The 18,316-nt window shown below is 34.6% G+C and overlaps 1 pseudogene; it reads right to left on the minus strand.

The window, feature by feature from the left end:
* LOC124973007 (uncharacterized) overlaps positions 1-18,316 on the minus strand; it is a 38,381-nt pseudogene that overhangs the window by 10,620 nt on the left and 9,445 nt on the right.

The raw sequence follows: 18,316 nt of genomic DNA on the forward strand, positions 1-18,316 counted from the left end.
CAAATTCTTAGAATCTCAGGGTCCTGTATGGTGACTGATTATAGCCACTGATCACAACTAATTATACTTTGGGAAAAGGTGGGAATAGAGAACTGAGAGATGAATGATCAGTCAGTGCCCATTTAGGGAATGGACAGGAATCCTTGCTGGTGGAGCCTACATTGGAGACTTAAAGAAAAATGGTAGAAGAGTCCATAAAAATAAATCAAGTACTCAACTTTGAATGGAGGCTCCTGCCACAAAGGTTTCCTGCCCCTTCCCTACACAGGGAATGAGAAATCATTTATTTTGGGATGCAAACGTCCTCAGGCTCATGTGTGCAAAAGGCTAAGAATGAGAAGGGCTGGTGGAGTTGGGTGAAGATTCCAGAGGTCATTACTTTTTGTGCCTCTAATGAATAAATGGGAGGAGGATGTTGGGTAAGGGTTCTAGGGGATCCCTCAACCACCCTGAATGAGTTGTCAGGAGGATGAATGAGTTCTTGTTCGTCTTTCCAACCTGATTGTTGAATTCCCAGGTTGTATGATGTTTTGCAGAAAGACTTCTGGTTTGTTAAGTTTTCTCCTTTCCATCTTTCTGCCTCCCAAGACTTTCCCACATGGATTAAATAATTTGATTAACATTCATGATTATTATATTTTAATGTTTATTATATTTTTATGTTTATTCCCATAACTTATTGTGCCATGTAATATCAATGATTCTATGTGTTCAAAATAATGACATGTCTTTGAGATTGGTTTGAGTACTTTAATTATTAATTCTCCTTTTCTCTTCTTCCTCCTCCTACTTCTCCTCCTCCCCCTTTTTTTGCAGTGCCTTCAGAGATTTTTAAATCATTTCAAAACCCTCTCTTAGAGATTATAGTTCAATTTTTATCTGAGGGTGGTCCGTTTTATGTATTTTGATGGCAATATATGTATTTGCTACTTACATGCAAAATATTGACCACAGTACTGCCATCACCTGGGTGTTCATTAAAAAACATAGAAGTTGAACTCCAGAACAAGAATGAATCTTTTAGCAAAATACCCAGATGATTTTTGTAAATATTAAATTTTATAAACACTGCCATTGATGACTCATGTGCCATCCACAATGAGTGTTATGGATTTTACCACAGGAGAGGATAGGAGTTCATTGTGTCAGCAGTGACAATAGCAGGTGGTGTTTCCAGTATTTGATCCCTGCATATACTCCTGGGACAAGAGATCAATCTACTCATTCAGAAGTGACACAGGATTCTAAGACACTGGGTGCACAATTTTCCCTACAACATACATGATTTGAAAGATTGCTTCAGTAGTCCCAGTGAAATGAGATGCCTTTGTGAATGAGTAACATGGTCTTGTGATAAGGAGTGAATGAAGTAGCAGGAGCATAATGTGTAGGATGTACATGATTTGGTAGGCCAGAGTTAATGATAAGAGGAAAGAATGAATGAAACAATTCACAGACTTCTGATCTAATGCTGAAACCAATTTTTAAATGTGATTAGATGAGAAAGACTGACACAGAGGCCATGCAATTTGATAAGTTTTATTAGGAGCCTACTGAGCTTAGGGTGCCTATGATACACACATATATTGAAGGGAAGATAATTTTTATGGAGTAAAGAGATTTATAGGTTACAAAGAAATTTATACCTGAGTTTTATTTACTAATTTTTATTTTTATTTATTATTTTTTGTGGTGCTGGGGAATGCATTAAGACTCTGTGCATGTCCAATGAGCACTCTATCACTGTAACTACATCCCCAGCCTCCATATTTGAGTTTTAAAAGATGACATAAGTCATTGCAGTATATCAGGCTTAATAGGAGAGTTACATATAGAGTTATAATAGGACAAGGTGTAGAAAAATGCATTAGGAACTTCGATATACAAGATACCAATAGAACAAGAGTCAATTCAATTATGTTTCCCTAGGATTATCAGTCAGGCAAGTATGGAAAAAAATAATGCATTTTGTCTCAGAAACAATTAGGTAAGAATTTAGGAAAAGATGTAATATTCAAAAATGTTACAAGGAAGTTAAGAAAAAGTCATTAATGGCATAGAAGTGGTGAAGAATAGATTTTAAAGATAGAAATTATTGTAATAAAGGTGAGATCAGTTATTGTAGAATGATTACCAAATCATGTGTGAGATAAAAAATATTCATTTATTTGAGTTGCTAAGGGACTCAACTTATTTTTCTTAAAGATACTAGAGACAGACCATCATAGGAAGGTATCAAACCCTTATCTCAGAGTTCATTCTAATGGACCTACCCATCTAACTAGAACACCCAGACCCTTTCCTATGCCTTATTCCTGATCATGCTCTTACTACCGTCCTGGGGAAATTCTTCATCATCATCCTCATTGACCATCTCCACACACTCATGCATTTTTTTTAGCAGCTCATGTGACTTTGACCTCTACTTTTCTTCTGTGACCATTCCTAAACTCTTGGAAAACATGCTGAGTCAAACCCCATCCATTCCCTACGCAGACTGCCTGACCCAAATGTAATTCATCCTGTGTTTTTGGAGACTTGGAGAGTTTCCTTCTGTGGTCTTGCCCTATGACCATTATGTAGCCATCTGCTTCCTCATGCACTACACCACCATCATAAGCCCCTAACTGTACCCCTGGTGGTGCTGTCCTGGTTCCTGACCATGTTTCATGCCCTTTTGCACACTCTGCTTGTGACCAGATTGTCTTTCTGTTTTGACAATGTGATCCCACTTTTTTTCTGTAAAATATCTGCTTTACTGAAGCTAGCCTGCTCCAACATTCATGTTAATGAGTTGTTGATATTTGCCATGGGAGGAATCATTTTCACCCATTTCTACTTATCCTTGTGTCCTATGTATATATTTTCTCCTCCATCTTCAAGTTGACTTTTTTTATGGCATCTGCAAGGCCTTCTCCACCTCTGACTCCCACCTCTCTGTGGTGTCACTGTTTTGTGGAATAATTATTGATATCTATCTATGTTTATTGGCTAATAAATCTACAGTGAAAGATACTGTCGTGACTCTGAGGTACTCAGTGGTGACTCCCGTGCTGAGTCCCTTCATCTATAGCCTGAGGAACAGAGATATGAAGGGAGACCTGAGAAGAGTCTTGTCAGGAGACAATTCTATTCTTTGTACTATGGTAACCCTTGTAATATGCACACAGTTTTATCCAGTATAAATATTGTGATGGACATTTGAATATTCTTGTGACCTTCCTTCCCACTATATTTTATTCTGTGCAAATGAAATATCATGTAAATTTCCCAACATTAAAAAACTGAAGTGGAGATGGGTAATTGATGTAAAGGGTGTTCTCAGTAACCTGCTGGAAAGGTTTCCTGTTTGTTATTTCTAGGTGACCCTGAAGGCATAATTTAAATATTTTAATTGAAATTTCTGTCTTAAGCTGTTAAACCACACATTTATCATGTATTCCTCTTTCTTAAAATATAATTTTTCTAGGAATTATTCTGCTCTCCTAGGTCAACACCAAGATTCAAACAACTCAGGTCAACACTTGTTCTTCTAAAGGAAACTTTTCATTCCTGAATTGAATGTCTTCACTTATCTCTTTCAGAAAGGGGTTTTCTAAACTTTATTGCTTCTTCTTTCTTTCCATGTCTACATTATTCTTTATTACCAAATAAAGATTTGGTAATGGAAAATGGAAAGTGGATTTTCCATTTACTTTCTTATAGTAGTTTAACTTGTATTTGCTGGAAACTATGTCCTTTGGGGCCCTAGGTGTTGTTTCCTCAAGCATGTTTAAGGAAGCCAGAGTCTGCTTTTAATCTCACTCTTTAATGATTCCCTGTCCCTTGAATTTTCTTGTCCCCTGTAAGTGATGACACTCAAATCTGTCATTTCAACTTCTCTTAAGTTAATTTCCACATCTCTGCAGCACAAACTTTCTCCATACCAAAACAATAGATTTTATCCTCATTTTTCAATGGACATCTTACTTGATGATTTCTTACTCACACAAAATTTGAACTCTATTATCTACCTACATATACTCTTTTTCCTGCATTCTGTTTCTTGATTCACATAACTTCCATACAGTTATCCAGAAACAAAATGAAATATTGATACACATTATTATACACATATACCTTGATGGGGAGCAAAACTGACCAGACTGTGTTATGCAGTCATAACAGTGAAACTCACTATTATATATAATTAAAATACACCTTTAAAGTAAGTCAGAAAACATACATCTACCTTAAAACAGTATGCTAATTGAAATGAGGCAGCTGTAATAACCATGTTATATAATTCTATTCATATGAAATATTAACTGTAGGAAAATCATAGAGATAGACTTGTGCTGACAACTCCTGAGTGGTAGTACATCTGGGCAATGAACAGGCATTATTAATGGGCACAGACATGCCATTTAGCTAGTGATTATGTTCTAAAAATGTGGTAAAGTTTGCATCATTCCAGGAAAATACACAAAATAGCTATTTATTTAAACACTATAAGTAAGTGAATGAAAGAGTAAGTACAATATATGTTATAAATCTGAGAATAAGGTCTTTATAGTTCAGAATATTTGTATATAGGTTGTATATTAATTATTTTTGCATTAATGTTAAATTTATGGGTTAAATAATGATATAGTGATGGTGCACAAGATTGCTCTTCTTTGTAGGAGATTCTGAAAGTTGGACTACTCAGTGGTAAGTGTCTTCATGTCAAAAATTATCAGCAATTGAAAAAAGAATAAAAGAGATGTGGAGAAAAGTAAGAGAGAAAGGGACAAATTAATGAATTCAGGCAAAGAGATAGACATATGATATGAACAAAGGAAAATGACCTGAATTGAGGAATTCATAGGGTACAAGAAATAAAACTAATTTGACATTGAACTAGAAATCTTTGATTTGAATATCATAGGTTTAATTTCTGTCATACATCTCATGTTATCATTGATAATATTTATCACTGTTAATTTTTAAAATTTGTTTTTCACTTGTGTTAATAAAAAGATAATTATTATCTCAGTTTTTATCTTTTGGGATTAAAAAAATGAAATTTGCTGCAAAAATTATTGGTCTAGAAAATTCTCTTGAAATGAAGGAAAATATAGATTTTCAAACAGTTTGAAGTGATTGAACTTGAGGTTTGAAGGAATAACTCTATAAGTATCAAGAGGGAGAGGCTATATGAGAGGAGTGGAGGAAATATGGAGTAGAAAACCTTAACAAAGGTTATTCCACAGGTGATTTGGAAAATGAGATTTCTGTGCCAAAACATATTCACAAAATTGCTTATCTAGTTACTTTTCCTTTTATGAGTAAACACATATATAAAAGAACTATCTAAAATATGTGAAAATATAATAAATATAGAATTCACGAACCATTTACTTCTTAAATGGAGTCGATCAAATCTACCAAGAAGATAACCAAACTCTTTTGAAACTCTAAAGTCATAATATTAGAAGAATTGTAGGAAGAATTCTATTTAACATGAAATGCATATATAACAAATTTGAATTTCAAGGTTAATAGCAGTAAAGAGCAAAGCATGCTGTACATAAAAGTTGGTTTCATAGAACAGAAGTTGAGTAGCAGTAATAATTTCTAATATTATCTAAGACATTAGGATGACTATTGATGACAACAATTAATCATATATTTTTAAATGACCAGTACAACAAATATTGAATGATCCCAACACAAATAAATTATAAATATTTGAGGTGAAGGATATGTCAATTATCCTGATCTGTTCATTGCACTGTCAATACATGAACTTAAAAATCACACTGCCATGTACTCTATATGTATGCACAGTGATCATGCAACAATTTAAAGATCATTGTGGGCAAGGTCAAGTTAGAAGAGACAATGGACATATTAGAAATCATTGTAAAAGTAATGTGAATGCTGAGAACTTTTGGGTGGGGTAGGTAAATAGGTGACACATAGATCAATGGAAGAAAATGGAGTTTCATTTGATTTTAGAATGTGTACCAGGCCACTTCTGTGGAGGAAGGGAAATTGAATTTGTCATTGATTTCACATTACAAGATCTTATATATAGAAGACTCTGAAAACTGCACCAAAAAAAAAAAAAACCCTACTAGAACTAGTAAATAAATTCATCAAGTTGCAGGATATAGAATCAACACATAAACATCAGTAACATTGTTGTATTCAAATAGTGAATTAAATGAAGTAGAAATCAAAACAACACCATTTGTAAAAGTTTTAAAAGATTAAGGAAAATGTTAATAAAAGTAGGCCAAAATGTGAAATATTTATATTATAAATATTATAAAACTTTGAAAAAATAATTTTAAGAGGACAAAAAAATGTGTGATGGCATCAGTGTTCATGCATTGGAATAATTGATATTGTTCAAATGTCCATCCTGCCTGAACAGGTCTATAGATTTAGTGTAATTTCTATCAAAATACCAATGACATTCTTCACATAAGTAGAAAAAACAGTTTTAGGATTCATATGAAAACAGAAAACCCTGAATAGCTAATCCTTCCTGAGGAAAAAGAAAAAAGCAGGAGGCATTCTATGGCCAAGAAAATTGTAATTAAAATACCATGGTATTGGCATAAAAACGCATGTAATCCAACCATAAAAAGAGAGCCAAGAAACAAAGTCATGCATCTTCAAACAACTGATTTTTTTTTTACAAGTTCTAAGAAAACATTGCAGTAAGAACAGCACTTTCAATTAAAGTACTGTGAGAGAAAATAATCAAATTACAGTCAAGGGGAAACCAATATGGATATCAGCAGATTTTTCAATCTAGACCCTAAAAGCTAGAAGGGCCTTGAACAACATTTACCAAGCACTGAAAGAAAAGAGATGCCACCAAAGAATCTTATACCCAGCAAAACTTACCTTCAGATTTGACGATGAAATAAAATCCTTCCATGATAAACAAAAGCTAAAAGAATTTACAAAAAGAAAGCTGGCATTACAGACATACTCAACGAAATATTCCATGAGGAAGAGAGGAAAAACAATGATGCAAATGAGCAATGGAGGAACTAGCCTAAAGGAATAACCAAAAAAGGTGAAACCAAATCATGTCAAAAAGCAAAAGTGAGTCAAATGACTAGGAATACAAATCATATTACAATAATAACCCTGAATGTTAATGGCCTGAACTCATCGAACAAAAGACAGACTGACAGATTGGATTAAAAAGAAAGATTCAACTATATGCTGCCTGCAAGAGACTCATCTCATAGAAAGAGATACCCATGGATTAAAGGTGAAAGGATGGAGAAAAACATACCATGCACACGGACACAGTAAAAAAGCTGGAGTATCCATCCTCATTTCAGATAATGTGGATTTCAAACCAAAACTAGTCAGAAGGGATAAAGAAAGACATTACATACTGCTTAAGGGAAGCATAAATCAGCAATACATAACAATCACAAATATCTATTCCCCGAACATTGACTCATCCACGTACGTCAAACAAATCCTTCTTAATTCCAGAAATCAAATGGACCACAACACAATAATACTAGGCAATTTTAATATACCTCTCTCACCACTGGATAGATCCTCCAAACAAAAATTGAATAAAGAAACGATAGATCTCAATAACACAATCAAAAATTTAGACTTAACAGACATATATAGAATATACCATCCAACAAAAAATGAATACACTTTCTTCTCAGCAGCACATGGATCCTTCTCTAAAATAGACCATATTTTATGCCACAAAGCTACTGTTAGCAAGTACAAGAAGATAGAGATACTACCTTGTATTCTATCAGATCATAATGGATTGAAATTAGAAATAAATGATAGAATAAAAACAGAAACTTCTCCAATACCTGGAGATTAAATAATGCGCTATTATATGATGAATGGATAACAGAAGACATCAGGAGGAAAATAAAAATATTCTTAGAAGTAAATGAGAACAAAGACACATCATATCAAAATCTCTGGGACACTATGAAAGCAGTACTTTAGAGGAAGATTTATTTCATAGGGCGCATTCAACAAAAGAAGTAGAAGTCAACAAATAAAAGACTAAACACTACATCTCAAAGCCCTAGAAAAAGAACAGCAGACCAACACCAAAAGTAGTAGAAGACAGGAAATAGTTAAAAACAGAGCTGAAATAAAAGAAATTGAAACAAAATAAATAATCAGAAAAATTAACAAAATAGTTGGTTCTTTGAAAAAAAAAAATCGATAAACCCTTAGCCACACTAACAAAGAGAAAGAGGGAGAAAACTCAAATTACTAAAATTGAGAATGAACAAGGAAATATCACAACAGACACTAGTGAAAGACAAAACATAATTAGAAGCTATTTTGAAAATCTATACTCCAACAAAACAGAAAACCTCAAAGACATCAACAAGTTTCTAGAGACATATGAATTACCTAAACTGAACGAGGAGGATATACACAACTTAAATAAATCAATTTCAAGCAATGAAATAGAAGAGATCATCAAAAGCCAACCAAAGAAAAGTCCAGGACCAGATGGGTTCTCAGTCGAGTTCTACAAAACCTTTAAAGAACAGCCCATTCCAATACTCCTCAAAGTATTCCATAAAATAGAAGAGGAGGGAACCCTTCCAAACTCGTTCTATGAAGCCAATATCACACTGATACCTCAACCAGAAAGAGACACATCGAGGAAAGAAAATTTCAGACCAATATCCTTAATGAACATTGAAGCAAAAATTCTCAACAAAATTTTAGCAAATCGCATACAAAAATATATTAAAAAGATAATGCAGCACGATCAAGTGGGTTTTATCCCATGGATGCAAGGTTGGTTCAACATCCGGAAATCAATAAATGTCATTCACCATATCAATAGACTTAAAGTTAAGAATCACATGATTATTTTGATAGAATGCAGAAAAAGCATTTGATAAAATACAGCATCCCTTCATCCTCAAAACACTAGAAAAAATTGTGGTAGTGGGAACATTCCTTAACATTCTAAAGGCCATCTACGCTAAACCCATGGTCAATATAATTCTAAATGGTGAAAAACTGAAAGTATTCCCCCTAAAAACTGGAACAAGGCAGGGATGCCCTCTTTCACCACTTCTATTCAACATCATCCTTGAAAGTCTAGCCAGAGCAATTAGACAAACCAATGAAATTAAAGGGATATGAATTGGAAAAGAACTCAAACTATCCCTGTTCGCTGATGACATGATTATATATTTAGAGGAACCTGGAAATTCCAGCAGAAAACTTTTAGAACTCATAAGTGAATTCAATAAACTAGCAGGATATAAGATCAATGCTCATAAATCTAATTCATTTTTATTCATAAGTGATGAATCTTCAGAAAGAGAAGTTAGGAAAACTACCCCATTCACAATTGCATCGAAAAAAATGAAATACTTGGTAATCAATCTCACAAAAAATGTGAAAGACACCTACAATGAGAACTACAGAACACTAAAGAAAGAAATTTAAGAAAACCTTAGATGATGGAAAGAACTCCCATGTTCTTGGATAGGCAGAACTAATATTGTCAAAATGGCCATACTACCTAAAGTGCTATACAGATTCAATGCAATTCAAATTAAAATCCCAATGATGTACCTTACAGAAATAGAGCAAGCAATTATGAAATTCATCTGGAAGAATAAGAAACCCAGAATAGCTAATGTAATCCTCAATAGAAAGAACGAAGTCAGGGGTATTGCAATACCAGATCTTCAATTCTACTACAAAGCAGTAGTAACAAAAACAGTATTGGTATTGGTACCAAAATAGACAGGTAGATCAATAGTACAGAATAGAGGACATGAACACAAACCCAAATAAATACAATTTTCTCATACTAGACAAAGGGGCCAAAAATATGCAATGGAGAAAAGATGATAGCCTCTTCAACAAATGGTGCTGGGAAAACTGGAAAATCATATGCAACAGAATGAAAGTAAAACCCTATCACTCACCCTGCACAAAACTTAACTCACAATGTATCTAGACCTTGGAATCAGACCAGAAACCCTGCATCTTATTGAAGAAAAAGTAGGTCCAAATCTTCAACTTGATGGCTTAGGATCAGACTTCCTTAATAAGACTCCCATAGCATAAGAAATTAAAGCAAGAATCAATGACTGGGATAGAATCAAACTAAAAAGCTTTCTCTCAGCAAAGGAAACTATCAGTAATGTGAAGAGAGAGCCTGCAGAGTAGGAGAATATCTTTGCCATGAATACTTCAGATAGATTGCTAATTTCCAGAATCTATAAAGAACTCAAAAAATCCTACACCAAGAATACAAATAATCCAATCAACAAATGGGTTAAGGAAATGAACAGACACTTCACAGAAGAAGATGTACAAGTAATCAACAGATATATGAAAAAATGTTCAACATCTCTAGTAATAAGAGAAATGCAAATCAAAGATTCCATCTCACACCAATTAGAATGGCGATTATCAGGAACACAAGCAACAATAGGTGTTGGTGAGGATGTAGAAAAATGGTATTCTCATACATTGCTGGTGGGGTTGCAAATTAGTGCAGCCACTCTGGAAAGCAGTATGGAGATTCCTCAGAAAGCTTGGAATGGAATCACATTTGACCCAGCTATCCCACTCCTTCAGCATACTACAGAGATACAGCCACATCAATGTTCATTGCTGCTCAATTCACCATAGCCAGATTGTGGAACCAATATAGATGTCCTTCAATTGACGAATGGATAAAGAAACTGTAGCATATATATACAATGGAATATTACTCCACCATAAAGAATGATAAAATTATGGCATTTGCAGGTGGATGAAATTGGAGAATATCATGCTAAGTGAGAGAAGCCAATCTCAAAAAACTAAAGGACGAATGATCTCGCTGATAAGCAGATTAGGACATAAAATGGGGGTTGGGAGGGGTTAGCATTAGGGTTAGGTTTAGGTTTAGGGTTAGGGATAAGGAGGGTGGCAAGAATGGAGGAAGGAAGGACTGTATAGATGGAAAAGAGGGGTGGGAGGGGTGGAGGGAAGGAAAAAAAATAACAGAATGAATCAAAATACATTACCCTATGTAAATTTATGATTACACAAACAGTATGCCTTGACTCCATGTACAAACAGAGAAACAACATGTATCCTATTTGTTTACAATTAAAAAAAGGAACATGTAAAAAAAAAGTTGTCATCTTTATTGTAATAATGTACTTATTATTATACTGCAGTAGAGTTGTCTGGGCATTATACCACTGTAGAGAACACAGTCTATGGAAAAAGCCTGAGATAGCCCACCATTGTCAATTGTACATACTTAACATATAATCTCTTTCTAAGTAAGAAAGGGTTCAAATGTTTTGTTTAGTATAAAATTATCTCAGAAATATAATTCATTTTTAAAGTGTCTCCTCTGTTACTGCAAGTAAAACTATAAGAGGTTAATATGGAATGTTATTTAATTATCAACTTCTTTCTTAACATTTTATTCACATTTCTAACATGGACTTTTCCCCCTTATTTCAATGTGGGTTAGCTGCCCTCGATTCAGCTGTTATACCCGGTCCATTATAGTCAAAAGATTTTCTTATGAGGGATGGTAAAAATACTCTGCCTTGCATATTTTATGAAACTGTGAATACTTTTAAGTGTATTCTTTGCAAAGCCTAAACCAGCAAAGCAAAAATGCAGGCTATAATTTCATTGCAATAGAAATTCCAGCTGTTTAGTACTTTAAACATTTTGTTTGCTTTTAACTCAGATAGTAAATTTGTTCATTTTTTTTAACTAACCTGGAGAGCCTCCTGTGTACCAAAGACTGTACTGAGTACAAGAGATATAAAGTGAAATATAAGTGGTAAATGGCTCCTTCTCTCAAAGAATTTTTGATCTCAAATAGAAAGATGGATACATAAATGTACACTGTGATATGATAGAAGTATAAGCAGTGTGCTTCACATGTAGACAAGAAGCATGGGCCAGATCAGAGAAAGACTTTTAAAGGAAATTATCACCTAAATTATCTTAGATATTTAAGAACCATTAGAGCCAACTAAGCCCAAATATTGGTAGGGTAAGAGGTAGGGAAGATTCACTTTAAAGTGCAGGGGCAGTACACACAAAACATGGAACTAAGAGAAAGTCAGACTTGTCCAGGAAGCTGCAACTGTGTATTATTACCACAGTGTAGAGTTAGTAAGTGATTGGGTTGTGGGCAGGGATTTTAAATTTGAGGCAGGAGTGGCCTGGGATGTAAGCAAGATGCTTGGTGACAAAGAATGCTACAGATAATGAAAGAGAACTTACAAGACCTACATGTTAATTCTGAAATTGACCTCAATTCTGAAATCACACTTAGATTCAAATATTTAGCATATTTCACTATTCACCAGCCTTATGACATAAGTAGGCAACTCAAACTATTAGTTCTTCAGGTTTTTAAAAATCTGCAAGTGGGGAGTTGAATTCCTACTTTGAATTTTGTGGAGATAAAATGATAAATGTACAGTGACTGACACACAGTAGGTGGTCAAGAAATAGTAATTGTCATGTTAATTATTTTAATATCTTGAATGTTTATTTTTTCCAGTTTGTTTTCTAAAGCCTTGTTATTAAAGTATAACATAAGCACAAAAGTACAGAAATCATAACTGTGTAGTTCTATGAAGCATCAAAGTGAACACTTCCCATGTTAAGAAGTAAAATATTGTCATCATATCTGAAGGTCCATTGTAACTCTTCCCATTCACTACCTCTTACCTGAAAGCAATTGATAACCTGACTTTTCATGGCATAAAGTAATTACGCCTGCTCTTGTATGTTATATAAATAATATCAAATGGTTTATCTTTTTTAAAATATATGGTTATTATCATGCAACACAATGTAGGATTCATCGGTTATTGTGTATACCTATAGTTATTCATTTATTTGACTGTGTAAATATTTCACAATCTAGAATTTCATTTTATTGTTGATGGGTGTTTAGGCTAGTTGAAGTTTTTTGCCAATATGAATAATAAGCATAATGAATATAAACATTCTTCTGTATATTTCTTGTGCATATGCATGTATTTCTGTTTGGTGTATTTGTAGATGTAAAATTACCACATTACAGAGCTAAGATAGTGATCATTGTCAAAATAATTTTCCATGTATTATATGAGATCACACACCAACAAGGAGTGTAGGAGAGTCCTGGTTTCTCTGCATTCTTATCAACACTTAGTATTGTCTTTTTATTGCAGTCTTCCTTGGTAAGTTTAGTGTTATCTCATTTCTCTGCCTGGTGGCCAGTGTTGTTGAGCACCATTTTCATATGTTTCTTGGCCACTTAGATATCTTCTTTTCTAAACTCTGTTTAGGTCTCTTCTGTTTTTCCTACTCAGTTATTCATCTCTTTCTTTTTGATTTATGGGATATTTTGACAAAATGGTTCTAGGTACAAGTTTTTTCTTAACATTTACTGCAAGTATTCTCATGCTCCATGGTTTGCTTTACACTTTTAATGTATTTTGATGAAGGGAAATTTATTTTATTTTAGTCCTTGTTTAAAATCATCAACTTTTCCCTTTAAGTTCTTTTTATAACCTTTTAGTGAAGGCAATTTCAGAATATTTTAGTTTATTCATGATTGAGAGCTGGACCAGAAATATTTTTATTCTGATTAATTCATCCTTGTAAATGTGTACCTTTGTTTTGATCCCAAACCCTTAACCTAGGATAGGGTGGCTCAAGTGATTGCTAGAATATCTTTCCTTGAGGTCATCAGACTCCATTTTTTGTTTTCTCACTTCTAAGACTGTTAAAATCTCTTCTCAATTTTTAGACTATATATTTCCTTTCTTTAGTTGGCAGACACCTTAAGGGAGAAGACACCCCCAAATCAGGCTTCATCCTGAACTTCATACTCTCCCAGATGACATTTATGTAGCTCCTCACTGCTTTAATATGTCTCTGATGCCTTATGCAGGGCATTCTAATTTTTTTAAAAAAATCAGCTATTCTACTTCTTAACTGGGAGTTAGTTGATCTGAACTACCTATTATGGCATGTAATGAAAGTGGAACTCTGGCAGACAGACAGAAGAGTGGATAATTTTTTGTTGTTACATTAGGAATTAAATGTTTTAAGAAGCAGCATCTTGCTATCTTGTAAGAAGCCCTATCCAATTAGAGTCTTTGCTCTGTGACAGGGTATCCATACATGAATAACTGTTATAGACTTTGTTAGCAGTGGCACCCTGACTCAGGTGAGAAAATTTAGAGTGCTTGTCATGATTCCTATGAAGTTGTTAAATTATTTGTTAAACATTAAAATTTAGGTGAAGTAATCATATTTTAGAAATATTTGTGTTTTGAAAAACAAGATTATGAACTTCTAAGACTGAACAACCATTACATATTTTTGATAAGTGTATTGGAAACTATGACCAGAACAAGAATATTTTTAAATGTGTTTCTGTCAGACTAGCATCTGTTTCTGAACGAAACAATTTCCAGATGTTTGTTAAAATTGTAGGAGCTGAGAAAAGTTATTATACTACAGTAATGAATGAAATTTAAATAGTATAAATTAAAACATTTTCTGTTTTTGTTTAATTTATTATTTGTATAGTTATGGAGCTACAGTTTTTCTGTCTTTTGGTTGCTGAATTAAAATATTTAAATCCTTTAAAAAATACAGACCTAGTTTTTGAAATACAGGGGGCATCTGCTTTCAGTGGCATTTCATATAAAAGTGCTCATTATAATAGAAATAGATGGGTGCTTCTTTAACATGGGATAATAATATATCTGAGACAGTCCAAAATCCAGTGTCTCACTTAAGGTGGGATCACTAAAGACATTCTCACAATCAGTAACATTCCTTTTCAGTACTATTATTAAGCATTGTTTTGGAACTGCTAGTCTGTATAGTTCTTTTATTTGTTTCCTATTTTAAATTCCAAGAAGAGCATTTTATTCTATTCCTCTGGCATATAAAATACTATGAAAAAGTTAAAAATCAAGGATTTAAAAGATGCTTGCTTAATATAGTTTTATATAAAAGGAAATTATTTTTATGGAAGCAACAAACCTTATGTACTTTCTATCACAGTACAATAGAGATATCAAGAAACACATCCTGTGTTCCTTTTCCTTGATATCATTTTTTCATTTCATTGTATTCCTTTTAATCTGTATCTTATGTCACTTTCCTTCCTTCTTTCCCATATTTTTTTTGCTTTTTGGACAGGTTACTCCAGTCATACCCCAGTTAGTCTCTTTCCTTGGTCTACATGATAGTAGATGAAGAGATACGGACTAGTGATGTCTCTTAAAATGTTAAAAAAAAAAAAAAAAAAACAGGTAACAAGGTACAAACTCTAGTGCTAGGTATTTGGTTCTTTCCTACTAGTCACAATCTTCAAACATACTAACCTGCCTGCCATTTCTCATTCATAAATCCTTCTTCATTTTCTTTCTAAAAACACAAAACTATTTTTTATATTTTAATGACATGTTTGTTTCTTAAAAAAACTGTGCAACACTTCATGCATGCGTGTTTTATCCCAATGCAGAGGCTTTGTTTATCATCTTGGTGTCATTTGGGTTTTAGTACATTTGCCACAGGAAATGCACTACTTCAAATATTTAGTGAAAATCTACTCTATGTCAAGCATTTTTTTTTCAAGTGCTGGAAACAAAGTACTAAACAGAATAACAAGAATTAGGAGTCCCAGAAAACTCACTGTCTTATCTTATTGAATTGATATATACTTTGAACCAGAAATGTATTTTGGTGCTGTTTTTCCCACAGACATGATTTAAAAATCTGGCAATCAGAGACCCAAGGGCAGGAGACATGAGGTTTGTGGTTGAAGTGTATAAAACTGCTTACTTCAGCCATGTCTGAAATAAAAGATGATGGCTGGGAGAATTTGAAGTGGCACACTAGAAGTATCTCATTCAATTCCCAAGAAAGGAAAACTTTCACCAAGAATGCTTCAGTGGTTTCATTCTACCAGTTGGCAATTTAAAGTTCTTTAAGTCATTGAACAACAGTCAAACAAGGGGGTTACTTACATTACCTGAAGAAATTTAATTCCATTTAATAGTGGAAAATTGCCTTTCTCTACATAATGAGGAAGTAAGAGACCATTCTGATATCTAGGATATTTGGGTGGAGTGGCATAAAATGGGAAATATTACAGTAATCCAGTAAAGAGAAATATACTGAGGATTCAGATTGCCTAGAAATGAAGGGTGAATCTAGCTAAAGCAATGAAGAAGGAAACATGGAATAGGTGTGGAAGGAATTGTAAATATCAATTAGAATTCCATGGTCAATTGAGTTATCAGGAAAAGCTGACTGTGATGTAATCTGACATAGAGACTAGTTGGAAGAATGGTGGTGGTGGATGCTATGAAACTTCTCCTAAAGAGGTAAGTAGCTAGAATTAACTTGGTGGAATACAAATATGGATATTCTTTTCTATTTTTTCCTGAGGGAAAATGGAACATGACTTGGGAGAGTTCATCTTTTATCCCTGAAATTCCTATATATCTGCATACCATTAGGTTGTTGAATTCTGATCCCTGGAACTTTGGAAGATTTAGTTCTCTCATGGAGTATGTTTATGAGGAGTTCAGTTGTAGTTAGAGTTTCTTCCACCCTTGGAAAATTTAACAAATATGTATCTTTCATGGTTATACCCAGACATTACTGATAGCTTCTAGTTCACAAGGTAAAACATAACTCTTCTCCTAAGACATTCACAGTCTGGTTTTTGCTTAATTTATGGTTTCTCCAAACACTATTCTTCACCTCCCAAAATGTAGGCTCCAGTTACAAAAGACTGTTCCATTCTATAGACAGGGAGTGAGTAAGCATGCATCCCAAAGTTTTTCTCCATCCCCATCTTTCTCCAGAGGGTGGTCAGTAGTGATCAGTGACTGTAATCAGTCAAAATAACAGGACTCTGAGAGAAGTTGTCCTAGGAGGTACTGGGTAATACTTTGCTTTTAATGAGCTCCTCCAGGATGTGGACTCCTCTGGGACACAGAACCCCTTAGACCTACGAATTCATAGAATGAGGAATGAGCTGAGCGGAGGTGATGCAGAGGTGGCTGCTGATTATAGAGGCTGTCACTTCATAGCCCATAATGAATAAAGGGTATCAGGATCTTGGATATGGGCCCTATATATGAATGAACTGTGAATGAACTGGTGTCTTGGTGTCTATCCATCTGATGATCTTGATTCCCCAAATTGTATGATGATCTTCAAAATAATTGTTTTAAGTATCAAAGAAATTGGTTTATTTGGGGGAGATTGTGTGGCAGGGTCTCCACCCTCATTCAGTATATCCCACTTATTTCTCAGGAAAGCAACATTCTGAGAAATTGCATGTATACAAAATTTTTGATCCCTTTCCTATCTGCAATACCAGTGTATTATGGGTTACATGTAAAAATCATTAATGTGACTATATTAGACATCATCAGCAAGGTGAAAATTTCAGCCATTGGATTCAGTTGTCTGTTTAGTAGAGGACGTACCCATCAGCCTTAATGTTCCCCTTTATTTTCCTTGGCTCTGAGGCACTCTGAGTTTGGATATCTGTCGCTGACCAGCAGGACACAAAGTGAAACACGCACCACACTCTACTTGCTTGGACGGAAAGAACCTTTAATATAGGAAGAACACTCACTTATACACAGTTAACAAACCAATCAGAAACTTGTTGCCAAGGGGAAGTAAGTCTTGGAATATTACTATTGGTAGCTTAGGCATGGTCTGACAGGGATAACCAGTGTGTTCATCTTCCTGTTTATAGCAAAGAGACAAACTACACGCCCACTGGCGCCGTGCCAGCTGCCATCTTAGCTTGGTCTTTGTGGCATGACCCCAGCATCGCCCACCACATCTCCCACTTTCTGTTTATAAAAGAGACTGTGCCTGTCTTAGGTTGTCCAGGACAGAGCCATATCCTTACCCGTCATCAGGTATTGAAATCTAAATCCTTCAATCCCTGTCTTAGGTTGGCATGGGCTCCTCCTGAATCTTACCCATCATTGACTACCAGTCTAGCATATTTAGCCAGACTTGAGGGGAGGTTCCCACATTTATAGTGACCAGAGTTTGGCAAATGATAGCTGTCTCTCTTTGTTGACATCTATGTATCTTGTATTGTTGCTCCCTGTTGAGCAACAAGGTCTGATGTATCTCCTTAGGGCCCGCCCAAAGGAGAATATGGGGCTGAGCAGGATGATGAGTGTCGGTGGCCAAGGAACCACACCAGAGCCAGGAGGTCTGTCAGTGCAGGTGGCGAAGCAGGAACTCTTTTATTGAGGAGGTTACACAGGTT

Source organism: Sciurus carolinensis, chromosome Y (assembly GCF_902686445.1).
Source record: "Sciurus carolinensis chromosome Y, mSciCar1.2, whole genome shotgun sequence".
In the NCBI taxonomy this organism is placed as follows: domain Eukaryota; kingdom Metazoa; phylum Chordata; class Mammalia; order Rodentia; family Sciuridae; genus Sciurus; species Sciurus carolinensis.